The 16108-nt window shown below is 43.7% G+C and overlaps 1 protein-coding gene across 3 annotated transcripts in view; it reads left to right on the top strand.

Annotated features, from left to right (window-relative positions):
• Positions 1-16108, top strand: part of LOC126529733 (TBC1 domain family member 25-like) — a 170594-nt gene that overhangs the window by 41533 nt on the left and 112953 nt on the right. The window lies entirely within an intron of this gene.

Here is a 16108-nt window from a genome sequence, read left to right as displayed (position 1 = left end):
AATAACTTCATGACTTCAAGCGGTCGCCAGCTTCAACAGCTTGCCCCTCGTTGATCATCGAGGAGGGAATGGCACGTAGACCAGATGGGTTTAATACATCGCTACGGGCGAGGGAACATCAAGCAACAGAGCACCGTAGTGTATGCCAGCGACTCTAAACATTAGAAGCAGAGTTCTTATCTGAAGAGCTTCCCACTCTTTCTTTACATTTCGTACGGGGTTCTATCTTCACAGCACTGGAGTCTGGTACAAACAATTCCAATGCGTCTTTATGCTTTAAAGGATGCATTGGCGTTATTTGCGTACTCGCACGTGGCGTGCCGTCCATTCGGTGTGTATTTGAATGAAAAAAAAAAGCTATTGCGTGGCATACCGTGCATGCATGAAGAATGCGCCGCGGGCACAGGCAAAAGCAGCAACAACAACAGAAAGAAAAACTGCACATGCGACATGGGGGTGGGGGGAAGTAGAGGAAGTGGGTAGCGAGCCGGACAAGTCGCTACAATAATTTTGAAAAAGCTGCTTTGAAGAGGAGGTGCTGCGCAACTGCTGTTTTCGTTACCATGACAATCTAAATGACCATGTGCGCCGCCACTTTCCTAAAGTATTGCCCGCTTGAAAGGGCCATAACTGAAGGGCGCCTTGGTGCTAGCATCAAAAAGAGAAGCTGCATTAACTCGACGAATGGGACCCATGCGGAGATTCACACGGCCATAGCACACGACGGTCTGTAATACGAGCACAGTTTGAGTAGTTGTGGTTCAGTGACCTAAAACCCTCCATGTTAGAATACTGGGAGCACACTGGGATAGTGTCCAAAGCACCGGCTCCCATGTGAGGCGTTTGCGGGGAACTGCCGCGTCACGCCGCTGCTGTGCCGGACTCGGGGGCTTTCTACGCTCGGGAAGCAAGCGCAAAGCCAGGGGCGTGTGTCTGCTACGCGCTGTAGTTTTCTTGCGTTCAGTTTCTACACAAGACACTTGGAGGGTATTTAACTTCAATGGTGCTGTACGGCATGGAACTTATCCATCTTGAAGCGTTATCTCAGGGATGGAGCAGCAAGATAATGCAAAAATCATGTGTCGAATGGCATCAGCGTGGCCTAGTTCCGGTGCTAGAGTTCAGAAACGGTAATGTGGGAGCTGTACATGTGTAGAAAGGCGCAAAATGGTCGCACGCACAAGAAGAGAACAAAAAACAGTTATTCGCATAGGTAATTGGGCAAAAGGGTGATAGATGCAATTATTAAGAGTAACGAAAAAAAAGAACTAAACTACTTGCATAATCAACTGCAGTACATAGGTACAGCTACAGCTTTGCTCACCACTACGTGCTTTGCAGTCACGGTTGCCAGTGGTTTACAGCCATATCCAAATGTCATCATTCGACAATTTGTTAGCTTCCACAAGTACTCTATTATACAAAAAGCACTGAAACAGAGCTTAAGGGAAACGAGATAAAGAGTAAAGATGGCCGTAGCGCCGTAGTCATGTTAGCTTATTTCGCTTCAGAGATAACGTGCAGCTACGAACTTCGCCATGCTTAGATGAAGCTTGTATTAAATGCAGACATTGGAAATAAAAGCAATGCCAGGTGAACTTTATTCCTGAAGGTTTTACGCAAAAGATGTCCCACGGAAATATTTTTCAGATATCCAGATAAAATTAAATTAAAGGCATAGATACCAGCATTTTGCTGTAGGAATTAACTGCCGAATCAAAAATATGGCAAGGAATGTACAAACGTAGAAGTGTTATTTCAATCGCTTTAGAAAATTGTTCAGGAATACAAACCTACTCTATATAAATAATATAATCAACAAATATAGAGATCTCCTATGTTCTGTGCCTGACAAAAATACAACATTCATTCATTATAAACAGGTACAGAGTGCATGTTTCGGAGTATGCTGGGGTCAGTCATGCATCGGCTTTGTGTCTTTCTACAGGGATCACTGTACATCAATAAAAAAATTTTCTTCCGAGGTGCTCAGGTTGCTTCACCATAAAAAGTGCAATAGATGAGAACGTTTTAAACAGATTCAAATAGTCCAATCTCATGTACAGCAGCTTAACTTCAGATGTTTTGAAGATGCACTTTGGTTAGCGTTCGCGCGTTTCAAAGACTTTGCAAAAAAATGGAGATGAGTAGCTATAAAGAAAGCAATAATTTCGGTAGCAAGTGAGTGCACGTGAATGGGGCACCCGACCGCAACTGCCCGCTTTTACCTTATGAGTTCAATAACGTCCATGCATCACGCTTTTGTGATGAAGCTCCCGAGTACTGAAACACCTTGTGAAAAGGTTCTCAAAATCTCTGATAAATCTACAGAGATGGCCAGATGGGTACAGCAAGCCTCTTTTGTCCCGCAGCTAGACGTGTGTAATCAGCTGCGCTCAGCTAACTAACATATTCTTTCTTGGTTATAGAATATCACAACAGTGTTCGCACTTTGTTTTCAGAACAAACTTCCTAATCACATAGCCGCGCTAATGTAAAAAATGAGCCTTTCATCACTTTTTTGAGACACGTGTTCGGCGTGATCTGGTTCTGCACCAAACTGGCTGCCTTCTTCTATCAGCCTTTTGATCAAGCCACATTGTCTGGCTTTGCACCACCTGCATTATCTTGAAATCATCATTCGCTCCGAATTGATGCAATGTTCTCCATGCACGTGGGTGGTAGCGCTGCAGATGTCGCGGGGCGCCTTTTACATTGCGGGATGCTGTTCTTGTCGCGACGATCGCATTCATGAGGCTTACAAAACACACAGTTTCTGCCACTGTTGGGCCTGAATTGCCCGTGCTGTCGCTTTCCGTGCCGTCCTCATCACTGTCGCTAGTCGACACTTCGGCAACAACAGAGGCAACAATGGTGAAAAGTCAAACCTCGTAGCCGTCATCTCTTCGTGGTCGCAGCAGCGCTGCCAAGCAACTTCTTTGCATTCAAAATGCCACACACCATACTCAACAGTAGATCCCTGTCGCATTCCAGAACCGTCTTCTTCGTGTAACGTTCGATAGCATGAAAAATGGCTAATTTTTCTTCTATGCGGAGCACCCGGCACCTTTTTTATCTGAGCTTCGGCATGATGCGAGTCCTTGTTTGCGCGACGCCACAACGCTCTCTCTGGCATGGCGGCGAAATGATGTTGATGCTGATGTGGCTTCACGCACAAACGCACAGGGTGCTTGGTGGCTGTTCTGATTTCTGAGGCTTGTTCTGCCGGGCCGCCCTATGGAGACGACACATCGCCATGTTTGCGCGATGAAAAGGGGAAACACTACGTGTTAACTGATACGTAGGCAATAAGCTGGTACGGTTTATGCGGATACAAAATGCATTATGTTCAATGGCCGCTGAGTCGGAGATTTCACTTTAGTACTTTTAAAATGAAACTACTGTTTAAGTGGGAACGGTTTAATGAGGTTTTACTGTAGATGCTTTATTACCAGCTGCAGACGGGTCGCAGGGGCCATTGGCCTCAAATCCGATGGCCAGCGAGCTAGGCCTACAACCGCCTCCCAGTGATCGCCAGCTCACCTGGTTGCTTGTTGGCTATACCATCAGCATCAATAAGCGGCAGAAGTGGTCCGAGTTCGTGCGCGCCACTGGAAGCTTAGAATTGACCCCATTGAAGAGTAGCAGGATTAGCTCATTTCATTTCAAGCATGCCTGGTATAACGAAAACCGGCCGAGCTCACAGCAGTCCTACTATCTTCCGTCAAGACTACATACCCCCAAGCCTGATGGTGTGCAGACTTTTACTCGCCTTGTGTTCTGCTCTGGAATATGCTTTGTCCCCAAAGTGCCCGTGACGAATGGCTCGTACTACTTGTGCCAGTGCGTACACGTACTGATAGGTGTCGCCAGCTGCGCTTTCCGAGTGGCTTCATTGTAGTGGATCCAGTCAAATGTGGTTGGCCACGTCTAATTCGGTGGCGACTACAGCAAGCAGGAAATAGTCGCCGCTGGACGACGAAAACAAGGACGACGGTGATGGCTAGGACATCGCAAAGCACAGGCAGGCGTAGCAGACGAACTAGCAACACGAAGCTCATGCGCCGGCGAGCGTGGCACGTCACAGTTTTGTGCGATTACGTGTCCAGCTGTGTTTACATTCCTTCTTTGGCCCATCTCGTTGCTCTCTCAAACTGAAACTTCGACTGGTCGCTACAAACAAGACTCCAAATGATTACCTGTCTCGCTCTGAAGCCAATGATGTTTTGGGCCGTGATTACTGATTACTACCGTGATTACTACTTATTGCAACAGAAAAAACGGGATCAAAAATTTTTGGGTCAGTACTCCTTTAACATTCAGCCAGTCAACAGTGGACGAGCAAGGGACGCCTCAGCTTGTAAACTTGTCTTCGTCATGGCCCTCACAAATATGTTTGCTTGTGGAAACATTGGATCTAGGCTGTGACCTTCCCTTGCTCACATATGTTACTCAATTGAAGTGCTCATCGCGTTGCAACCTCTTTGCCTTGTTTGAATACACAAACCGAGATTTTTTTTTCCAACATGAAACTGTAAATTGCATTTTCCAAGGATCCGTGAGCATACTTATATATTTATTTAGTTTCCTTGCTTGTTCACACAATATTTGCAGAAGTCCTTGTAAACACAGTTGTCCATAACGTTCCTTGCTTTCCTACGAGTACTTCATTTTTGTCAAAGCCTTTACTGCTGCATCTGAACACTAAATGTGCAGCATAAGTATCAAGAGCAGACAATATGTGCTGTAAAATTAACACAACGTTACTTTCCCCCTTCACTACGTGCCTCTCACCAATGTGTTATCACAACAATGGGGCATTGCAGCTGGAGCTTATCTTGTTGACAGCACATCTTCACCGAGCACGTTTTGTTTCTTTCTTTTTAATCTACCTGAAATCGTCGAACGCAGACACTATGTGTTACAGTGTAGTATGAAACACGTCAAGCAGCACTGTATGCAATTACAAGTACGTGGGTAGCCCAGAATAAATATCGTCTGAAGTATCGCTCTCCCTGCTGTACTGGCATGCCAAACAGGAGAAAGCTTGGCTCGATTTTAGCTTTCAGTCCCATTAAATAGATGGCTATCTGTGTTTCTGTAGGTTGTAAGCTTAGTGATGGACATCATTCAGTTCACCTGACCTGTTTGAAAACTGTGAGCATGTACTGCTTCATTCACCGTTGACAATAAACAATGTAAGCTTACTTGTCTCAAGTGTTTTTTTTTTTTTTTTTTGCCAGTTGAGGCCTCTCAGTCACCTGGCGACGTAATAAAGATATCTGTAGTCATGTTAGAGTACCGTACACATGAATACTGCCCCGAAAGCAGTAACAAAACGCCCAAAACCAGCAAGCGAGCAGCACGATGCGCCCCAGCAGCCGCTACCACAGTGGCCATATTGCTCATGATGCAGTGATGATGATATTAGTTTTGATTTTGCCAGCGCCATCTCTCTGTCGTATACTTTAGTTCACAACGCCACCGCTACTGTTATTTCTGTTGCACAGTGGAAGGTACAGTTTCCCTTTTCTAAGTTTATATAGGTGTTCTGTGGTAAGAGCATGTAAGATGCGATTGGAAGATTAGTGGGAGAAAAGTTGGGAAACTACAAAAATGGAGACATACAAAAAGAAAGTTCACAATAGGCGCTCAGAAAAATTAGTTATGGGAATTCGTGTTTTTTTTTTTTTTTCTTGTTTAACCTAAGTAGGTCATTAGACAGTATAATAGCAAGAGCTTGGTGGCGCAACCCCACCACCCCATTCCAAAGGGGACGCTCACAACACCCATCCCATTCATCCAAGCTAGGCTGCGGCGCTCGGCCAAGTGGCTGCATGTTGGCGAAGCGTGCCCGCGTGCCATACATTTAACGCGAAGCTTTCTTCGCTCTTGCTTCGACTTTCCCACTGCTGCTGCTGCCGCGCACACTGCGTCGAGGGGTGGTTCAGAACGTGTATATAGATGACAGGCGTGAGTCAGAGAGGAAAGGCGACGGGAGAAACTCGTTTTCACCTCACCGCATCGAATGTGCACAATGCCCTCCGCAGCTCCATGGCCATCGCCACATTAGTTGCTTGACAGCTGTAATTATCCATGACTCCCTCCAGAAGCATTGCAAAAACTGCAGTGCTTCCTTTTCTACTAATGTGTGAGGCCAGAGGGGACGTAGATAGAACTGTAGAGAGGAGGGAGAAGAGCCAGTTCCCTTACAAGGAAGCGGGGGGGGGGGGGGGGGGAGCTGACGTGAGACGGCAAGGAAGCCCTACTACTATATGACAATTGTTGCGAGGAAACTGGATAAGGTTAAGTTCAAGGTACAGCACAGTACGTTGCTGATATTTCTGAAAAAATAAACGCCATGCAAATATGTCAAGCAGGCAACTTACGTGGGGCATGCAGAAGCAGAGCCGCATTAATTAAAGCGCACCGCAGGGTCCAGGTGACGCTACCGAAGCGGGCGACCGTCAAATCAACACTTCTGTGCCCACCGCGGTACATTTGCGGCTATGGCACTGCTAGAGGTTGTGGATTTGATCGCAACCGCGACAGCTGCATTTCGACGGAGGTGAAATAGAGAACGCACATGCACTTAGATTTGGGACATGTTAAAGAACATCATGGTTTCAAAATTAATCCGCAGTCTGCCACTACGACGTGCCTCATAATCCGATTGTGGTTTTGGCATGTACAGCCCCATAATCCAATTCAAGTTTAATACTTCTGCCACAGTGCGACGTGCCATGTGAGGCAATGACAACGCTCAACCGTCTTAGAGGTTATTGAATATGGCACACAACTACACTTCAAGCTAACACCTCTCCCTTTGTGTTTTGTGTACTACGCAGACAAACAGCAGTAGTGCATGCAAGGTAATGTTTGACATCAATTCACTACTCTCGTGTTAGACTAAGTGTTGAAGAAATTAAGCTTTCGTCGTCAACATCACCGCAAAATATCGTCAATCAAAGCAACCAGCACAGATAGCTTCGCTTACATAAATTCTCACAGTGTGTGGGATGTGCATATTTTTGTTTAAATGATTTTCTGTCGCCACATGCTTGTGCCACATTAGAGCCATATTTGTTATGGTTGTGATGAGATGTTTTAGCTGCGTAGTGTGGTATTTGTTCACTAAGAAATTTTCTGAGCTGCATCAAAAGCATGCCTGTGGAGTGGAGATGCGATTCTTCTACCTTGCTTGCTGACTGCCTCAAAGTCAAATGAAAATAAAACAGTTGCAACTTTGTTCAGAGAAAACAAAATTTTGTTGAGCACAAGCAATAATTAAACACTAGAAAGCTGTTTCTATAGAACACTAAGTGAACAGGAAGCCTGGAATAGGTTGAGCATAGAATTAATTTATTCATGCAATACTGCCAGCTTAGCCGAGGCCGGCGTGGTTAAAAGTGAAGAAATAACCATCATGAGGTACAGGTGCATGATTTGGCATAGTACAAGGGGAAAAAAAATCAAATCCATGCTCATTCACAACTTATACAAGACAAAAGTACTTCTACTTAAGGGTGAGTAAAAACAGTGAGCAAAAACAGCAAAGCAAATTATAAAGACAGCGCATCACCTTGATAATGGTACAGAAGGAGCACCAACAGCAAGCTTCGCGGCATTGCAGTTCTTCCTTCCTCTAATTTCTATGTCACACGTATTATGTGTCCCTCAAGGTCGACTGATCACATTGATAACAAAAGCCCCTTGATAACGCAGCCGAAACGCTGCTCTGACCACGAACGAAATGCGAAAAGCGGTGAAATAGGCGTAGTGTTTCCAATTCCCGGCTTTGCTCGCACTGCATCGAAAGAGTGCATGCGAAGCTATATTTTATGCGAGAAACTTGCTTCGGACCAAAGCCAAATTAAAGTGCATGTTTTATTTTTCATGAAAGTGTATACGTGCAGCAAAAACAGGCTCGTGTAAAAAGAAAGCGAAATAAACAGACCAGGAAGCGAGCAATGTGTAGAGAAAAGGCAAGACCGACGCATTCAAGAAAGTAAGTATACCACTTTTAAATGAGCCAATTGGCAATCAGAATGTCCGTAAAAGAAAATAAAAATTAAAAAAAATATCAGATTTCAGTGTGCCCTTATGATCTACGAATTCGTAAGCTGCATTGAACACCAGGCTAGAGGACGTGTTCGAATAGGTCTCCCCTTTCAGCTATGCAATACTGAGGCCACTTTATCACGTCTTTATGGCTTTCTTGATGACCGACACCAGCATTCTATAGCAGACATCCGTTATCTTTGCCATAGAACTAATCTGAAGTCCGTCTCGATCACATAAGCACGATCTTTCACATAACCCCAAAGTAAGCAGTCGAGTGGAGAGAGGTCAGGTGACCTAGCCAGCCAATTTACAGGCTTGTGCCTTCGAATCTATTGCACATGAAAGGTCGCATCAAGTAGTGTCGTGCTCAGCTGCTGCTGTGTGCTGGTGCTCCAGGCACGTACTCAGGATTTTTTTTTCGGGAGGGGGCCTAACCCAAGGTAGCTCTTCCTATGCAAATGAGGGGGAGGAGGTAGCTTTACTAGTACAGATGTGAATAATGCCCACCATTCACCATAAAGACACGTAAATCTGCAAAAGAGAATTGAAATTAGGTGAACCTCCCAGGTACGCCTGTGAGGTACACCGCTCCTTTACTTGGCAAAGAAGGAAGCACATCAAAAGGACTCGTGCATGACAGAAGCACAGGAGGAACGCTACCAAGAACGAGTAAACAAGCGAAAGTAACAAATAGATTTCTAGTAGCGTTTTTTGAATTAGCCCTGGAAGAAATATAGAGTGAAATACATACGTTTGCGGAACAATCACAGTTCTTTTGGATCCCTCGTTTACTGCTCTACCAATTTAAGTGCCAAAACCGACCCGTGTTGCTATTTGGGAAGTTGTGTAACGATGCGTGGTCACCAGTCCCGTACAACCACGTAGAGCTGCAGTTGTAGACGTACTGCGCCCACCGCAGAAGGTTAGAAAAACACTCACATTAGCACAGCAGAGAAAAGGCTACGTCAGGCGGCTCCACTGATAACTGTAGAAATGGGATTCAAAACACAGAATCATTCTCCACTTCCGGCGGCCTTTTCTCTATTCCTTTTTCAATAAAGAGATGTTGACCCATAAATATTTTCACGAACAACAGTTAACTTTGTTAATTTTCGCTTTTCCTTCATGTTTGGCTGTTGCCTGGCTCTCTCCCTTAGTAGATCGCTTAATTTCTCAACACTTTGCAACACTTCCTTCCAGTTGCCAATTTTGCATGAAAAGTGCTCTACAATTAGGGAAAAGCTAGACGAGGTAATGGGCGACAATCATATTATTTATGGTTTTATCGGTTATTATAGGGTCTGATGATGGACGCTGTTTGGCATTATTTTATTTTCCACCTTATCCAACCCATATCGCGGGTATATGCTTCCTAGGATCTGCTAGCGTTGCTGCGAGTCGTGACTCGAGGAAATGATGACCTAATCTCGGGGCCCCCCCCCCCTGGGTACATGCTTCTGCTCCATCTTGCTGATACCACAGAATTGGAAGACGTGACAGCAGGACTTCGCTGAGAAACTCATCCACCACTCCTTCAAGGATTTCGTTCATGTAATGCTGTCCAGTTTCAGTGTGTGATCGAAGAAGATTGGACCAATTATAGGTTCGGCGTGAATTCCGAACCACACATTGAGCGACCACTGGTACTGGTGCCAATTGCGCTTTACCCAGTGTGGAGAAGTCCCTCCAATGCAGTGCGTTATGCAAATTTACCTAGGCATTTCTGTGAAAATTGGCTTCATCTGTGCGCACGATAATGCCAAAAACTCCGGTAATGCATTGGCTTTTGTGAGACCCAATTCGAGAAATCTAGATGATTCTGCAGGTCCCTGTCTTCCAAGCATTGGTGCTGGTTAATGTGGTACGGGTGAAATGCCGTCGTTTATAATCCTCCAAATTGATGAGTTGAATTTGGTGCCTGGGTGGCCGTGTCCCGCATGCTAGCATAAGAGTTTGAGTCCATAAATGCTAGAACATCCATACGTAGGCTAGGACTGAAAAATGGAGTCCTCTGCCGCTGCTTCTTGAAGCTGCCGGTTTGTCTCAGGTTTTCATAATTTCTTATGATAGTCGATGCATAGAGAAAGAAATTTATAGAGAGGGGACAATTGGTGAAAACTGGTAACAGGAAATACGTCATGCTAGTATTAACGCCGACCGTCTGCTGCCACAAGCAATGAAAAAAAAAAGAGAGAATGTGAAAAGAGGGTAACAGAAATTGGTTCGTTTTTTAATTCTTTCCTGACAAAAGTAAAGATATCTCCGTACAAATTAAATTAAGCTTTGCGGCTTACTTCTGTTGCCTAGTGACAGGCGAATTGGCGGACATGGGAGCGGACACTCCCATTAAGCCCAGTGGCCGAATTGACTGCCCAAGCGGCCGAATTGACTGCAGCGCTTCGGTTTTAGGTGCACGAGTTTTGAACACCAGCGTTAAAATGCATTACGCTGGCTGCGCTGATCGATGCATTCTTTTTTCTTTTTGCTTCTACAGCTCAACTGCGCGCGCTTTTTATACAGAATCACCTTATTATTAAGTAAAAATGATTGCGAACGATCTTTACAAGCCTCCATCGAATATGTGCCACGTGCAATTTCATATAGATGCAAGACACCTTGTGAAGTGCAGAAATATTTATTTTATTCTATATAAATATTTATTGCGGGCTTTTTGTGCATTCATCCAACGTTTTGGCACCAGGTAAGCAGCAGTAGTTCCCGTAGGAAACTCCACTGGATGATGTGAGCTTAAGAAAGTAAATTACAAGCATGTGTCATTTTGGTACTAACACATATGACTAATGCGTGTAGAAGCGAAATGTGCGAAAGTGGTCACTGGGCGGCATTACAAACAAAAGCAGTTCGCTTTTACATACATGGCATAAAAATACCTGCCTCTTCCCAAACAATACCATACATACCACGAAAACATCCTATGTCGAAGCATTGCCCTCTGCCCAGGACTTATTTCCTGCACTTTAAGAGCATGAATGCATGGGCTACTGTGAGTTTCCAAAAGAACTTGGCTACAATCGTTTGATAGTATGCTATGAATACGCAGAGGTGACCACAACACAGGCCCTCAACCAGACCATGCTGGACGCTCGCAGAATTCCTTCTACTTGCACTCTGGACAAATGTGTGGGTGCAAAGCCTGTCTTCAGTCGTGCAGAAAACATTTTGAGTTACAAGTTCCTAGTGTTTGAGCTCCTTGGCATTATCTTTTGTGCGTTCTGCCGGCGCAAGTGACACACTCCTGTGTTATCACTCTTGCCAATTGCTCGTTGTGTTTTCGACAAGTGTGAGTACCAAGTGTGAATATCTTCTTTTGTCCTTGTCTTGTGTTGCGCTGTAACGAACCTTACTAAGAAGGTTTAAGTTGTTCCGGGGCCATAAAAATTGTCAAACTTCTCGCAGTAAGATTCAGTACAGGCCAAACTAACTATCACCATGGCTGAATCGCCTTTCACTGCGTCACGACAGGCGCGGCGAGTGTGCCTCAAAATTATAAAAAAATGCAACAAAATTAATAGCAATCACGTTGGGGGTCAGAGAAAGCGTCACGAACTTGTTCTAGTAAGAATCGGTACACGCTAAAAAACTGCGCCACACAGCTGAGCTGCTTTTCGCAAACTGCATCACAAGGCCAGGCGCGGTGAGCGTGCCTCATAGGTAACTCAAAAAGTACCGAAATTAATTTTCAACAATGTTGGGCATCAGAGAAAGCGCCACAAAATTGTCTTGCCAGTGCATTAAAGCGCGAGACTTAACTGCGTACTAGGGCCGAGCTGCTTTTCACTAACCACGTCACAATGCCAGGCGTGGCGCCACTGCGCTTGAAAAGTACCCCAAAATGTAATGAAGTTAGTTACAATAATGTTGGGGGCTAAAGAAAGTGCCAAAACTTGTCCCAGTAAGATTCAGTGCACCCGAAACTGCTTCACAGCGCCCTGTGTGACCATCGTTCCCAAAAACTACCGAAATAAGTTAAAGTAATGTTGTGTTCATAGAAAGCATCACAAACATCTCTCAGTACAAGTTATTAATTAAACTTAACTGTGCCATGATGGCGGAGCTGTTTTTCGTTAATTGCATCACAATTCTAGCCTAGGTGCCATGCTGTAAGCCTAATGCCTTGAAATGCGTCGCAATCTGTCGAACAAAAGTTCTCAGCTTGCCGTAGTCCAATAGTTCAGTGGTGCCGTGTCGAAGTGCAGAAGGAACGCAAGAATTCGCCGGGAGCCCAACAAACCAGGCTAAATCCAAAAATAGAAAAACACGCAGACGGGTCGCCGAACAGGCCAACGCTGAGATGCGCAGCCGGACTCGTTTGGTTCGGTGGCGGTTGTGACAAATGACGCATGCATATGGCGCATCATTCGCCTGTCGCTAGGCAACGAAAGAAAAGTAAGCCGGAAAGTATAATTTAATTTATACACAGATATTTTTAGTTTTGCTGGAAAACAACAAAAAAATGAAACAATGTGTGTTAACTTCATATTTTATGATGCTCGCAACAGCAAACGGTTGGCGTTAATACTAGCATGACGTATTTTCTGTTGCCAGTTTTCACCGAGTGTCCCCTCTTGTTGAATTTTTCTCTATTTGTTAGGTATTGTGGCAAAAAAAAAAAAGACATCCGTTCACTTTATCTGCACATAGAGAACAGCTATCACAGCTTGTTTCCAACTAACACCAAACGCGACGTGTTACTTCGGCCGGGGTGCGTCAGATAATGAACTAGCTTGATCACAATGTTTTTCTTTATTTGCTTTGTTTCGTTCTGGCTAAGTCGCAAGGAGCCTGTTCGACGGCGTTGCTTTATGGTCCGGGTGGGACCGCAGTCACATGGTATTGTCCATATTTCGCGGGCTTTATTTATTAGTTGGGAAAAAATTTGTATGCAATTAGTATGTTGCTGAAAATACCGCAAGTAGATGTCCCTTGGCTTTGCCTTCAAATGCCTCATTGACACTTTGATAATTAGGATATATGTCTCAAGTTAAATCATTAATTACAATTACCTAATTAAATCTCAGTAACGAAAAATTTACTGGCAGCTACTCCACAGTACTGTAAACAATATGCACTAGGTTTTCTTCGAGTAACACATTGCTCTTTTTAAAAATCTTAGTGCTTTATAGTTAATTGGCAGACCCTGTATATATTGATGACCTTTGCATGCAAGTGATGATGCTTCCATCCCTAATAAATGTTGTAAATTATTAGAAATGTTTCGTTTCATGAGTCATTAGGATTGATTACTGGAAAAAGAAGCAATGCCTAAACACAAGCATTCACATGCATTTCACATGTCATTCCTAAAAAACTGCCGACGAGGTAACTAGGTCTATAGGTTTTTTTTTTGGTCAAAGAAGCACGCAAAGCAATTTGAAGCGTGGTGAGCATACAGCAAAATATTCATTCTTTAGGTGTAGGCTATCTATACCTTTAGAAATAATTTTTAATTGGCTACCTCCATCTTCTTCCAATGTATAATAAAGTTTGTCCTGTGTGTGCATTTAAATATATTGTGTATGTGCATGGTGTTTACAGTGGAAGCTTAAAACAATGTTGAAGTGAGAAAATACGGACGAGGCAGCCACCGCTAGTGCTTCTAATGCGCATGTCCTCCTATTGTCAGGATATGCAGAAACAAAGCGAAAGTATTAATTAAAAGCCGTGCACGTTCGTGCCAACAATGATGCAGTAAGCTATTAGCCCCAGAACAATTTCAAGTGAAAAGGTCGAGGAAAGTCAAAAGAAACCTCAAATGATGTGGGTGAGAAAGCTCTGGTAATGGCACTGTGTGTATAGGGGGGGGGGGGGGGGGTTGCTTCGGCATTATCTGAGGGGGCTCAGTCCCCCTCGGTATGTCCGGAGGTGGCTCGGGCCCCATTGCCCACCTGTAGTCCGCGCCTATGGTGCTAACTATGCACCATGTATATCATTTTCAATTATAAACTAGCGTGTTTTTAAAAATCCTCTAATCTAAGCTGACCCTAGAGTTTGGTATATAATTATTTGAAAAAATCTATAGGCCTAGATTCGAATAGGAGCACAGTAAAGAATACAAAAGAATTTGTCAAGTGCAGGTCGTCTGTTTTATATTGTTTGCTCATGTCTTGTGGAAAAGTACATTGGCCAAATGGGTCGGTGTGTAACACAAGACTTGGAACACAAAAGGCCACTGGAGGGGAAGGATTCATTTCCACATTAAAGGGCATTGCTCATAATGTTAGTGTTGATCGCTTTACAATGACACTACATTTCAATCGCACCATAAGGATCAGCTGACCAGGGAAATAGCTTTTCACATTTACAAGAGAGAAGAGGGTTGTATCAGTCAACCATCTGTCCTTCGGAGCCATCGTGAGGTTGCCTTTTTGGAAGGACACGAGAAAAAATTGTGCAACAAAAAAATTGTTAGGGGGGGCGACAAATAGGATAGGATTGCACACCATGATATGTTCCCTATCTCTGACGCTCCAGTGTGCGCGGGCAAGTGAAGTTGAAAGTGCTTTTTAATCTTGCCTTGCTTACCTTTGACGTCTGAAGGTGTGAAGGTATATAAATATGAAGTGTCTGTTCTAAAATAAAGTAGTCGCGAGTGCGGCAAGTGTCGTGTATTCCTGTGTCACTCCGCTTTGTCCTAGTCAGTGCGCTGCTTCATCAACGCGGTATGATGATTAACCACCAACTCGCCCAACTTTCCACATTACCATTCAATTAACCTTTCCGCTGACCACATGGTACTAAGCATCAGTGATTTGTGTGCTATGTTGCTCACGTCCCTAAGCGTATAGAAATGTGAAGTAGTTTCATTTTCTCGAAAAATTGTTAACTCACTTTTCTGATCATTTTGATTCTAATATAGCTGACCATGGTCATAGAATATAAGTACGTAGGAGTTATTACGCATAATCTTTTGTGGACTAACTGCATCTGCTACATTTCGGTGAACACCTCCACATTATTAGGATTCCTGCGCCGCAACTTAAGAACTGTGCCTTCCCCACTATGAAAACTAGCTTACTTAGCTGTTGTACGGCCGAAAATTGAGTACACCTCTTCTATATGGTCTCCTCATCAAATATACCTCATCAAACTCCTGGAGAGCATCCAAAATAGAGCAAGCCATTTCATAAAAAAAGAGTAGTCATCAGTCAAGTGTAACCCAAATAAATCTCAACCTTTCATTGCAACCCAAAACTACTCACCGTGGCATTTCCCTTCTATTATTATTTCATAGATTCCTTCACACAGTTGTCCTATCCTTATCAAACCTGAAAAAAATAAAAGCATCCTCAACATCACAAAGACAGCACAATCAGTTCATCTACACCCAAATTTATGGCAATACATGCTTTTTATTGTTCAGCTTTGCCCCGTGTGGTCCGTTTATGAACGCTCAACCAGACAACATCGCTAGCCAATCGAAACACAGTGCATCTCACAACCTTTTAATCGATCGGTATGCCGTTTCAACCATCTAATACACCTTTTCTTCTTGTCTTTTCATTCCTTCATTTTCTTTACAAGCTAATAAAAGAATTTCAGGGATCATTATCTTTTTTTATGTGTTTACTGTTTTTAATGTTATTGCGCTTGATATTTATTTTAGTTATTGCATTTGCTGATGTCATAATAATGTTCCATACTGCTGTGTTGTGTGAATATTCCTTTTATTGCATGGATGCTTTATTTTGCTTCCTAATTTCTTACGAATATGTTAACATACTTGCCCCCTTATACAATGTGCCTTCTTGAAGGCATGTAAGGTATCTGTAAATAAAAATAAATAAATAAATAAAAATAAATGTAGTTCATCTTGAAGGCTGGAGCCTTGTCGAAGCGTCAGAAAACATATTTTTGCATGTGTGTCTCGTTGACAAATCCACAACTAAGTGCTGGCTGACCTGGCACATTGGCAAAATGGAAGTCAATATAGAGAGTTGGCAAAATGAAAACTTTCCATCTACGACTGAGGGCAACTCCGGTAAGACACAGTTGTGCTTAACCACTGGTATCTGGTGTTACCATT

Source organism: Dermacentor andersoni, chromosome 9 (assembly GCF_023375885.2).
Source record: "Dermacentor andersoni chromosome 9, qqDerAnde1_hic_scaffold, whole genome shotgun sequence".
Taxonomy (NCBI): domain Eukaryota; kingdom Metazoa; phylum Arthropoda; class Arachnida; order Ixodida; family Ixodidae; genus Dermacentor; species Dermacentor andersoni.
This window is presented reverse-complemented; position numbering and strand designations above follow the sequence as displayed.